Raw genomic sequence first — 12,734 nt, forward strand, 5'->3', positions numbered from 1 at the left:
TCAATTGCTAACAGATGACTATAAAATCTTGCACATTAGTAACACAGACTAGAAATGAATCACTGGCCCAGATCCACAATGCTTCAGGGCTCGATACAGCCACAAAAGTGACAGTGGGCAAGAGAAATGCAGTGGAACAGCTGCTAGACAATTAAATGACAGCCACCAGTGCTGATGACACACGGCCACGAGAAAACCTACTTGTTTAAGGTGGGTATCTTTCAGTAACTGAAACTATATAAGCCTAAGTCGTTACTGTGATATAACTAGCCAAGTTTACAGCGATATAAGATACCATATTCTGTCTGTACTAAATTGAAGAAATCACGCAGAACACATTCCAAGTCCCTCTCAACAGATTTACTTAAAAGTCTCTGTCCAAAAATTAAGTTCTGAAATAATCCTACTGCCAAACATTAATTTCAGAATTACTTTAACTGAAAATATTTACCTCCATCCATGAATGGGAATAAAATCACTACAAAACAGTTTAAAGATCAGGATTTTAGATAAGGAACTAGGCAGTAGCATTTTATTCTTAAGGTATACTAAAGGTAACTACTTCTGGAGGAAAGCCACCCTTGTCGACAGAAGGTCAGCCTGCGTCATTTGGTGTATCTCCAAGGTGTATCTCAGATGGTTAAGAAGTTAGCAAGCCTGGGAGCAATTCCTGAATATGCTTCAATTCAGAGCACTGGGCTATATGTTAATATAGAGGTATGATTCAGGTGTGAGCTGGGAAAAATCATACCACCGTATTTCCCAGCTGAGTTACACTGACCCTACGATGTAGGATGGATCTGAGGTTCAAACACACTTCCCTTCCCTGCATCAGAGAGTCTGTCTCTCTGTCTCATTTTCTATACCCAAAGCCACAGTCTATTTCCCCATCCCCTCAACTAATCACACAATTCAGAGAAATAAAATATCATTAGGCAGGAGGCAAACTGACTCACAAACGAAGGCAATGCATGACGAAGCAAATAAAGATAGAATATATGTGCAGGACCCAACGGCTGTCCATATGAGTATACAAGCCAAATCAAACCATCGGAAGCATTTTTCTCTTTGGACACAATAACTTTGTCATACACAAAACAAAAGAAGAGTTTCTGTGCGCGTTTTTTTTTCATTCCAATATAAATTCTTGAAGTGACACTAATAATCAAAAAGCAGTGACAGTAAATGTAACTCAAACACCTAATAGAAACGTCTCAGTTTTTATCATCCAAGAGCATCTATAAAAATAAGTATACTTCACAATTACGTGGCTGCTAAGCCTAGAATTGCTGACACATGTTCCTTTGGCACGTCTGGAATCCCTCACAACAAAAGTCATAGTTTTTAAATTTAGCTTTTTGTTTGGCAACTTCTTAGAAATATGTACCAGATAACAAATAGTAGTCTAAATTTTGCCCTGACTTACAAAATCACTGCAGGGGGTATGTGGGGGGTATGAGTCAGAGAAATGTTTGGTACATAGATATTACGACAAAGCACTCTCAGCAGCTTGTTTCAATAGTCCGTCGTGCGTGTGTTAACCTTGTAGAGCACTGACAATATAGTGCAGATTCTGATAACAAACAAGCAGTTTGTGTCTTATATATTATTACAAGTTTATGATCAAATTATATTAAAAAGAGGAAGAATTATAGTTGAACAGACTAAGGACAAAGCTTTCAGTTTAGCTCAAACAAGCCTGTCAGTGCACGCCCTGGGATAAGAGGGATCTCCTAAGACACGGCATACCAGGGTTCATATCGCTGTCGGAGCCTTTCAGTTAATAATACTGGTGTCGCCAGGTGTCTAGAGCGTGTCTGGGAGAGTAAACTGGGAAACAACCCGCTGTGAGATTTGTGTGCAACCAATGCGGCCATGCAGCACAGGTGAATGCCAGCTTTGGAAAGAGGAACGGCGTAATACTCCCAAGTCCTTGCAGCCTGTGCCTGCTCGCAGTATTGCACACGCACCGCTAAGAGCTTTCTCTGTTTGGAGAACTCTCCTGTTTAATGATGGCAATCTGGATACAGTGTTACCCCTTTTCATTTTTGTGCTAGCTCAAAAAAAAAAAAATCTTCATTTCTCGACCTAGACTTACAGTATTTAGTGCAGAGAGATGGAAAACGGTGAAGTCAGGACAAGCTGGAGTTGTACCACAATATTTGTCGTGACTTCTTACTGCTATGACAATCTGCAACTGCGACAATATAATGTCACCTGGTCTCAAGACAAAAGTCAGAGCCGTTTCTCCCCAGGCTCCTCGCCACTCCATACCTGACTCTGAGAAGGGAATGGACCCACACTTCTCCGCTTCTGCCAGTATGGAATTGCAAAATCATCTTCTACCTGCTTTAATATCATCTACAGTTCGCTGCAGCTGCTCACGTGATGGACCTTGGCAGGTCCCACATTGCAGTCAAGCAAACTGGCATAAATCGCAACTCAGTGTCATACAGACAGCCCAGTTCAAGGAGGTGGCATACTCTGATGGTAGCTCTGTCGCAGAACCATAAAATACTCGTATCTCCGTGTGCTTCTGCGTCTTTTACACTGGTGCTGCTGCCTTGGCGATAAATGCTCATTTAGGTTTCTCCACAAGAAACACGCACAAAGTACCTTTGATATAAAAGTTGGCGATTAATATATTCTCATTAATGAGAAATATTCTAGGATGCTCTGACAACTTCAGCTAACTGAATAGTGCACATGTGCATTTTTTTAAATTTCTTCTTCTAGTTTCTTCAGAAGAACAGTTTTAACAACCCAGTGCCACTACCAGCTGGATCCCTTATGAGCTTCCCCATAAATCGGTAATTGCATGTAGCTCATTTCCATGTTAAACTTTTCCCCGCTCCAGCTCCAGACACAACCCTCAGATACAGCAAGTACAGGGTGCGTGTCCCAATCACAGCACTACTGTGACTGACACTGCTGTCTTATTACCATTTACAGCAGCTGCACAACTCAGAGGAAATGAGTTTACTCTGCTGCAAAAGAGAAAGCAAATAAAAGAGTACAATGATTATTAAAACCAGCACATAAATCTTGCCGGTCGGTCTGGGTATAATTGATAACTTGTTGAAATCTGCCCACTACAGTCCCCATTCAGAAGGCAGTATTGCTTAAATCTGTAATAAACCAGTTGTCCTCTGAGCAGGAATCCACCATGCAACCCAGGAACCTGATGTCAGCTCTTGTTACAGGAAAGGGCTGTCAGAGGGGACCACAGAGGTGAGGACGATGTGCAAGAGATTAATTATTTGGGTAAAATTAGAGAAGCCATATAAAGCTCCTCCCACTAAAGAGATTAGTTAGTAACAGATTCAAGTACTGAGGATACACGCCAGAAACATTCCCTTTGTGTTATGCTGCAGCGTGTTTTCAAAGATGCTCTAAAAACATTCTCATAATGATCAAGGGGACAAATGTTCATATTGGCACCGATGTGCCCCTTGTGTGTGCAAATAGTGCACAGATCATGCCTCTTTTTGATCCCCAATTGCTACTGTGAATGTTCAAATACCTTTTCTGTGCTTTGAATGTGTTTGAGATGAACCTAAGCCAAGGATTGGCCTGGGCCTACTGAAGTTCATGGGGTTTCAAATCTGGGAGTTTGGCTCAAATCCATCTTTCCACAATAGCACCAGCCTGTTAGAAAATTTGCTCCTCCATGTTTAAGCACTGCATGCTAAGTTTATAGCCTGGTAATCAAACACAGTCTGTTCTTTGTTACTTTTTTCAGTTCTTTTCTTTTTTTTTTTGGTGGATTCAAAACTCCATAAGCTTCAACACCTAATTCTACCACAACTGCTTTCTCTGCTGGATTTCCAGTTCCTAAGAATCCTACAGCCTGTAATTAGAAAGAAGGGTTGTTACATAAGGGCATTCTTCTGCAAAAATTTCAGTGCAAGTTGAAATGGCTGTCTCTAAAAAACAATCATACGGTATTCACATCCAGTCTGCAGCATGGAAATACCCCTCTTTTGCAACAAAAGACTACTACATGTCTACAAATATCAGAAGAAATTTGGTTTGGCCTCATGCACACAAAAATACCGTTGGCAAAGTACATGATACAATTTTCCATTTCCCTCTAACTCATCAGTAGATGGACTGCTGTCTTGCACAGAATCTTGGACCTGATAAGGAAACAGTCTGAATTAATATATAGAGTCTCACCTTGCCCCCAATACCTTCAGCAACCCAACAAGCTTTGCACTGTAGATGATAGTGTCTTGTCTTACAAAGAACAAGTTAGCTATTTCATAATTATTCTCAGCCACCGGATTGTCTACATATTTCTTTCCAGGCAAAATAAAATAAAGGATAAACTAAGTTTGGTTTGGACAAGATAACAAAAGATGACTTTGTGCTCATCAAAAATACTCCACAGGCTACTCATGGAAGACAAACAGAACACAGGAATACTGCACCCAAAAATCCTTATGAAAACTAAAAACATCTTTATCTTACTATAAAAATGGAAAAAGCAAGACAGGGATGCAAGAAAACAAGAGGAAATAATTAAAAATAAAAACAAAGTGATGGTCAAGGTACTGATGCTTCTGGACACAGCTTCAAATGTAAGCTGACCCTCAAACTGAAGGGTCAGAGAACAAAGGAATTCTATGGTGATGCTCCCTATTAGTACATTAAGTCTTTAGAAATTAGCAGCGGAGATCAGCTTAAAGATGCGTGTTCTCAAATAAAACTACTAGCTGCCAGCCCATCACACAGAAGTGCAACGCTGCAAACAAACTGTTTATCAGTTATAGGGAGGCAGCACAGAAAAGTCTTTATCACATCTGAGTGTAGCATCAAAAAGCCAACTCTGTTACTGTACCTTGGGATATGAAAGATGTGCATGAAGACAGCATTGGTCGTTGGACACTGACTCCACAACAGTTTGTACAGATAAAAGGTACAGGTCACTGCTTGGGATAAACAATTAAGTTCCAGAAAACAAAGTGAAACTCTTCTGTTTTTTAATTTTTCATTTATCAGTTTACACACATGCACCAACTACAGCTGAACATTCAGCTTTACACCAACTGAGGTATTCAGCTGGCAGAGTTCCTCTTGGAAAACAATGGATACATTATGAATACATAAATAAAATGTCTTCAATAAGAAGATTAAATAGCCTAAATTTGATCAATTCATATTAAATTACTCTTGATAAGCTTATGTCAGAGCAAAGCAATTATTCTGCATTAATTCAACGATTAAAAGAAAATAAAAACCTTTAAAAATTTATACCCTTACAATTGTAAGGGATACAATGTTATCTCATGTTTAATGCAGCTCAGCAAGTGCCTTAAGCTCTATTAATTTACTAAATATACATCCGCCCTGTGGATCCCAATATATAAAAATTACAGATGATCTAAGAACACATTAAGAATGAAAACTGAAATGCAGACAGTATTTGAAGGCTCTCCTTCCAGGAACTCACATTAACTTAAACCAGAAGCAGCTTGCAATATACAAATAAAACAATATACACATTAAAAAATAAACAAACATGGTCACACAGCTCTTCTCTCAGCATTCTAGGTTTTACTATTTACACAAGGGTAATGTTCATAAAAGCACAGACATACCTACCACATACATACACATTAGAGTACACAGTCCCCGTCCTGAAAGCCCAAGTCCCTGCCCTATAAATGACAAGATATCTACTGTAGGGTTGGTGGGACCGAGAGCAACTGCCCTAGCACAGAAATATGCCACTGGTCATCCAAGTATCCTCTAAAAACAGAGCATCCCTTCAGCATCACAACACTAGAGACAGGCACTACGTGGAGCGAACGCACCAAACAATCCTAATAAAACTGTACCCACAAAAAATGCATCTCTCTGGCCCCTCATTGAGGGGAAAGCAAACACACGAGCAGTAAGAATAGCCTGGACACTCAAAACATAGGTGGACTTAAGACCATCCTAACTTCAAATTACAAACTAAGGGCAGAACCACATGACTGGCACCAGCTACACTGCGCACCCAAAACCAGCACTGATTTTACAGCATGCCTCTCGCTCACATCAGAGGTTACAGTGCAGCTCTCACAGGCAATGCCCGCTAACCTGTTGTTTATTTTAACACCACTACTTCATGTTCATTGAGTAGTTAATGGTCTTTTAAATCCACAACAAAAAAGACACCAATTCTTGACAACATTTAAAACACATCGAGAGGCCATGACGAATGCACAGTTCTAAAAAGTAAGAGCCTGATGAGGTTGTTTTTACAGAACAAATTTGCTAACTCGTGATGCTTAACTCATTCACCAAAAAACCCCTACTCATTCACAAACAACCCCAGCGTGCAGGCACTGGCACTCCTAACACGCTCGCCTTCCCCTGCATCAGACACGGCACCGCCACGTGGGACTGCTGCCAGGGCTCGCACTGATGCAGAGCAGATGGGCTCGTAACAGGCAACAGGCTTTTCTCTTCCATACTTTGGATTAATGCAAAATAAGTATCGTAGCTGCACTGTTAGCTGTGTGCATATAGTTTTAATTCACATGTGGAAAGGGTCTGTCCTCCAGACTGTCTCCCCTGTGGGCACAGGAGCCCCTGGGTTCTGCCTGGAAGGTGTCTGGTAGCACAGGTCATCCCTCACTGGTATCACAACCTTTATGGACCACAACCACAACTTCAATCCCTGGCTTACAAGAAGCTCAGGACATGGCGGGGCAGGAATATGTTCCTGATCATGTGGAGATAGTTGATGCAATCTAAATTTTTCCTGATATTAAAATCATGATCCTGTCACACCTTTCAAGGAGTGGGTCAGTAGGACTTTGAGGGAGGTAGCACTGCCCGTGGGAACAAGGTCTCCCCGTGCACACTTCCCACCCTTGCTTCCCAGAGAGGATGGGACCTCCCCACAGGAGACTGCTCCCTTACCAGCAGGCTGTACAGTAAGCCAACATTTATACCTCTGTCCTCTGCCGTATAGGATTTTGTGCCCTGGCCCAGCTTCTCCAGAAGAACGAAGCCATGGGGACACTGGTATACCAATATCCCTTGAGACTATAGTACAACTGTAAAATCAGTCGGCCTCACACAGCCTGGAATAAAATCAGGGACCACACAGGACTTCCCAGCTGTCATTATACTGCACACGTATCAACCAAGAAGCTTGCGGGATGGCAGGGATAAAATGTAGTCGCTCTTGCTCCAAAGCTGGCAGTGCCTTCCACCCAAATGTTATGAGACTGCTTTAGCTCTCAGAGGCTGGGGCTTCACTGCTCTCGCGTGCTTGTTTTATCGTGCAGCAGGAAGCAGCACTGTATCCCCACCCCACTGCACATACCACTGCATTACAAAGCACCGCCAATACGCTGATAAATATATCAGTATACAAAATAAGTAACTGGCTCCAAGCACGTACTTGTTGTTGGCAGACATTAAAGCAACTTTCAGAGGAGATCCACACCTTTACTCCTATTTTAAAGATGAGGACACTGAAGCCCAGAGGAACGATTTCTCTTGCCTGCGGTCAGCAAGCAGCGGAGGTGCAGCTAGGAACAGGGTCCAAGCTCATATAAGCAATAAGAGTTCTCAACACACTGTAGCTGTAGATAAAAATTCTCAGTAATATAATCCACAGTGATTCTCAGAAAGTCCATAAAAATCTCATGACGACTATATGCTTATCAAGGCATAATCAGCTTAAATAAGAAGGAAACACGATTATGCTTCCAAAAGAAGACTATAGGCTGCGCGGCTGATTTATCTTTCTTTATATCCCGTGATAACCTATTGATGTATCAGTGTAGAACCTGAAACAAATTAGCCCAAATATGGAAAAGAAATTTCACTTGAATCGAATGCTTCACTTTCATGATGCTACTTAGAACCAGGACATGCTCTCTATTGCTCATTTTTCCCTCTGCACTCACGAAAAAATTCCTGAACTACCTATCCTGTAACGATGGGTAATGTTCCACTTATAAATATAAACCATCGAAGCTCACTCTCCTCACTAGCCTAGCTTCTCAGGGGGACTATCTGAACCTCTCTAAATATGTTAAGGTTTACATCATCTAATTGCAAAAGGCGTTGTATAAGCATTAGAGTCAAGTTATGACATTCTTACAGTAGAATGAAGAGTCGATCCAATCAACAGCAAAGTTAAAAAAATAAAAAAACCCAAGTAATGCAATTGAAATGTAGCTATTTTTAAAGATCTGTCTGTCCCCTACTTACCAGCCGGAGACGCTGACCCACAAAGGGGGAATTAAAAAGCTTTCTCACCCCCTCTTGTTTTTCAGTAAGAAACCCCTCACATTACACAGCTGTTTGCTTAATACAACTTGTTCTTATAAAAGCTCATGAGGCCAAAAGGTCTCTGCTGTGCCTGCCTTCATGTTTGACTAACCCGTCTGCATCATGTAATTCTCCACAGTGTTGGGCAAATATGCATCTTTTTAATTAAATTAAAAAGGAAAATATGTGGGCTTTTGAGCCTTGCTATTGAGTTAATTTTAAGGGACTATGTGAAGGGACAGTGTTACAGGTCACATGCAAGTTTCTCTGCTGATGGACCTGAAAAAACTGGACAAAAAAAACCCAAGCAAGTGATTCAAAGCACATGCTGAAAGTGAAGTTATAACATAAAAAAACCCTAAAAACATTTTAAGGACTAAATGTATTTTGAACTCTCAACAACGGTTATCTTATGTATGGGAAATATTCAGCATGCTAAATAAAATAGCTTGTAGAAGGCCATACAGATGTGTAAGCTCTCCCTAGACATAAATACATAGCATCTATCTCCATTTCCAGTTTCCTATCTGCAAAGTGGGACAACAATCCTCTCTTTTTTTCATCCTCACATCGTCCATTTAAACCTTAGCAGCAGAAGCTTTATCTCGCTATAGGTTTGTGTAAGTCCTGACACAGCCGCATTCTGATCTCCGCAGGTACTTTCAGGCTCAGTGACTAAACAAATAAATATCACCAAGGTCATGGTTCCATGAGCTGGGAAGTTGTGCTATCACGTGTTGGGTTGACGGTTGGACTCGATGATCTTAGAGGTCCTTTCCAACCTCAATGATTCTATGATTCTATGATTCTATTAGTTATAACATAAAAAAACCCTAAAAACATTTTAAGGACTAAATGTATTTTGAACTCTCAACAACGGTTATCTTATGTATGGGAAATATTCAGCATGCTAAATAAAATAGCTTGTAGAAGGCCATACAGATGTGTAAGCTCTCCCTAGACATAAATACATAGCATCTATCTCCATTTCCAGTTTCCTATCTGCAAAGTGGGACAACAATCCTCTCTTTTTTTCATCCTCACATCGTCCATTTAAACCTTAGCAGCAGAAGCTTTATCTCGCTATAGGTTTGTGTAAGTCCTGACACAGCCGCATTCTGATCTCCGCAGGTACTTTCAGGCTCAGTGACTAAACAAATAAATATCACCAAGGTCATGGTTCCATGAGCTGGGAAGTTGTGCTATCACTTCTGTTACAACTATTAGATGTATTTGAAGGAAAGCCTGAGCTGGAGAAAATTATACTAAGGCCTGCCAACGATCCAAGATACAAAGAGCTCCTCAAAAGACAAGAGCAGACTTTCATACACCTAGAAAAAGGATGGAAAACCCCAGAAACAGTTACTCCGGCGTACCATCAGCAGAGACTCCCCTGACAGGACAGCTACCCAAAATAACTCTGTAAAACGTAATTTATTCTTTTACCATTCACAGCTGCGTAATAAATCAATACATACAGGTTGTAAGTAGCTTTTAAATTATTTGTTTCACTTGAATGCTCAGCAGGAAGCTTTACTAAAAAACACTTCTGCCAAAAAAGCTTCAGTTCCTGGCATTCTGTGTTACTTGTACTTCATTATCAAACTCAAATATCTGGGATAAATGCTTTATTAGTAAATACTAGTATCATCTGGTTCTGAAATTTGGCTGTGGTCTGACATGAGCCGGTGACACACCATGGAACAGTCCATTAGAGGAAATAAATAATGACTGCAAGATGACTTTGTGAGATATTTTGCTGGGGACAGAATTAAATTTAAACACAACAAAACATCATTATAGGTTTTAATTCTCTTTTTGAAGACTCAAAACACTTACAAATTACATGCAAAAGTCTCCATACTATGAAAATAGAAAGAAGAACGTCTGATGACGTAAGTTCAGATCTAAGGCCCTACGATACAATAGATCAAACCACAGAAAACTGACAGTGGGCCACGTTTACCACTCTGGTTACGTGCTGCTGTATGGGAGGCATTTTCTTCCACGCAGCTCTGTGCAGGATACCAGTGAGGAGCAAGTGGGTACTGTGGTCCCAGCAAGCTGGTGGGAGGCCAGGGAAGGGACAAAGACCGTGGAAGTCCTGCCTCTGAAGTCCCAGTGTTATGAAATAGGAGAGCTTCAGCTAAGGAGAGAGAGATGACAGCAGCATGGGATAAGTCAGTTATTCCCCTTTTGAAGCAAGCAGACACTCGGGGTGGACTGCTGTCATTCCAAGGCACCACTCCTCCCTCTGCCTCCCTAGTCTGTTGCTACAACTCATCACGTAATAATAAAATATTTTAGTGCATTGTATTAACTTCACTGAGACAACACAACATTCAAATTAGGCTAAAGGAAAAGCTAGTTCTCCACAGGGCAGATGTTAAGGCTACTACCGCACCCTCCCAGCATCTGTGGAGTTCCCATCGAGGCTGTGAAGCATCTGAGATTTACAGAGGGTTGCAAGCAGGGCCAGTGCCAAAAGGTTCCAAGAGGCATGCTTGGACTACTTTATTGGCAACGTGTTAACCAAAGAAGTTGGTTAGGTATTTGTGAAACACTAGTATTTTTTAAAAAAAGGGGGGGGGGGGAAATCACCAACTCCATATATTTCATCATGTTTAACAAAACAGAGCAGGTTGAATAAATATTGACGATTAAAAAAACCCACCACCCTTGAAACCCAGCAACTGAAAATGATCCAGTCAAACATCTGTGATAACAGACCTAAGTACGTGGCAGCTTCCAAGTGAGAAACTCATGGTGAAGACTGAAGAGAAATAACAACTGCAAAACCCACTTGCATATGCGTGCCCAAACACCTGAAAATCCACCCTAAAAGCATTCCCTAATGCTAATCAGGTGTAATAAGTCTGTCTCAGAGTACTAGGCTAAAGCTGCTTCCTTATTTTGGTAAAAACACGTACTGACCTCTTTAAACCACCATTATAATTACCAAAGTCATTTAAAAAAAATGCAACTTATTATCACTAGTTTTCCTTCCCATACTATCCACCCAAACAGAGTGTCTCAGCAGCAGGGAGACCACTGGGTCACTGTGTTTGTGTAGGAGTTGCTTTATGAACTGTTTTATACATAGCTGGCTTCTCCCAATATCTGGGACTTTTTTTCCCCCAGAAACAGCCCTAGAGACCAAAGCAAAACAAAATTCTCTTGGAGTAAGTTAGAGAGATTAAATGTACCATACGTTTAAAAGATGATCATTTGAAAGTACCTATTTTTTTGAGAGCAGGCTGGGTTTTTGTTATTTCTGTGGTATTGTATAGTGTGTCAAAGGGCAGGAATGGCTCTCTAACGCTGTAAAGTCCTCTTTCTCACATAAACAACACAAAAAGCCAAATTCCACCCTCCGTGTTACTCTTGTAAGATCATGGGACCACAGTCACTGTTCACAGCCACAGCTGAATGAAGGATTTGTTTCATTCACTTCAACTGAAAAAACAGGGCAATCCACTTGCAAAGGAAACATTAAGTCCCATATGTGTAATTTAATGCACAGAATATTTAAAACTTTCCTTGTCTGCCTTCTGGAGCCCAGCACATTCACAGATGGCCCTCACTCACCCACTAAGCTTTTTTATTTTGTCACATAGAGTTGGCAAACTGTGCTTGATCAAACCAAACGACGACAGAAGAGAAGCTGAAGACATGGAGGCTTTGAGCATCACTCCTAAGCACACGCTAGCGGGACAGCCAAGATACAGATGCCATACAGGCACAGCTTCCTTGTTTCCTGCTCCTAAGCATCTACTGCACTAATTCATTTGCTTGCAAACAGAATGGGGATGGGGGAAGCAGAACATTCATTTCCTCCATCCTACATGTACAAAACCCACCAGCTGAACAGACTGAAGCTGAAAAACCACAAATTCCTACGCTCGGCACTGCCCATGTTCAAAGGCCATCTCTGGCTGGCACTGTGACCTTCCTGCTATGAGAACAAACAGTCCACAAAAATGTGGGCAGATTTGTTCTTTGGAACAATGGCACGGCAACAGGCTGGTGTGTATGGAAAGTCTTACATCTGAAACATCCTCTTCACTCTCCGCAATGCCGGTGGGACCACATAACTTTGCTGAAAAACAGGTATCACATGGTGATTTGGTAGTTGTCAGCAACGAGCCAAATCTCTTCCAAGATTTCACACTTAAAATAGGAAAAGATACCTTGCCAAAACTGGCTTTTTCTACAGTAAAACCAGACTGAAATCTGAAACGCTCTGTTCGCATGAATCACTCATATATATTCTATACATGGCAGTATGTTTCAAGAATTCATGTCCTGAGAAAGAGGGGACAACCTCAGTGTTGAAGCTTCTATTTTCAAAAATCTCTCTGTTCCCTTCCATTGAAGGTGCAATAATCTTGGCACAGCCGTCTCCAGCCTCCACCCTTCTAAGGAATAAAGTGTGGGGGGGTGTGGGTATG

General features: G+C 41.2%; 1 protein-coding gene across 1 annotated transcript in view; it reads right to left on the reverse strand.

The window, feature by feature from the left end:
• The window catches only part of ARNT2 (aryl hydrocarbon receptor nuclear translocator 2), an 81,140-nt gene that overhangs the window by 46,507 nt on the left and 21,899 nt on the right, over positions 1–12,734 (reverse strand). The window lies entirely within an intron of this gene.

Source organism: Aptenodytes forsteri, unplaced genomic scaffold, assembly GCF_000699145.1.
Source record: "Aptenodytes forsteri isolate BGI_AS27 unplaced genomic scaffold, ASM69914v1 Scaffold1, whole genome shotgun sequence".
NCBI lineage: Eukaryota > Metazoa > Chordata > Aves > Sphenisciformes > Spheniscidae > Aptenodytes > Aptenodytes forsteri.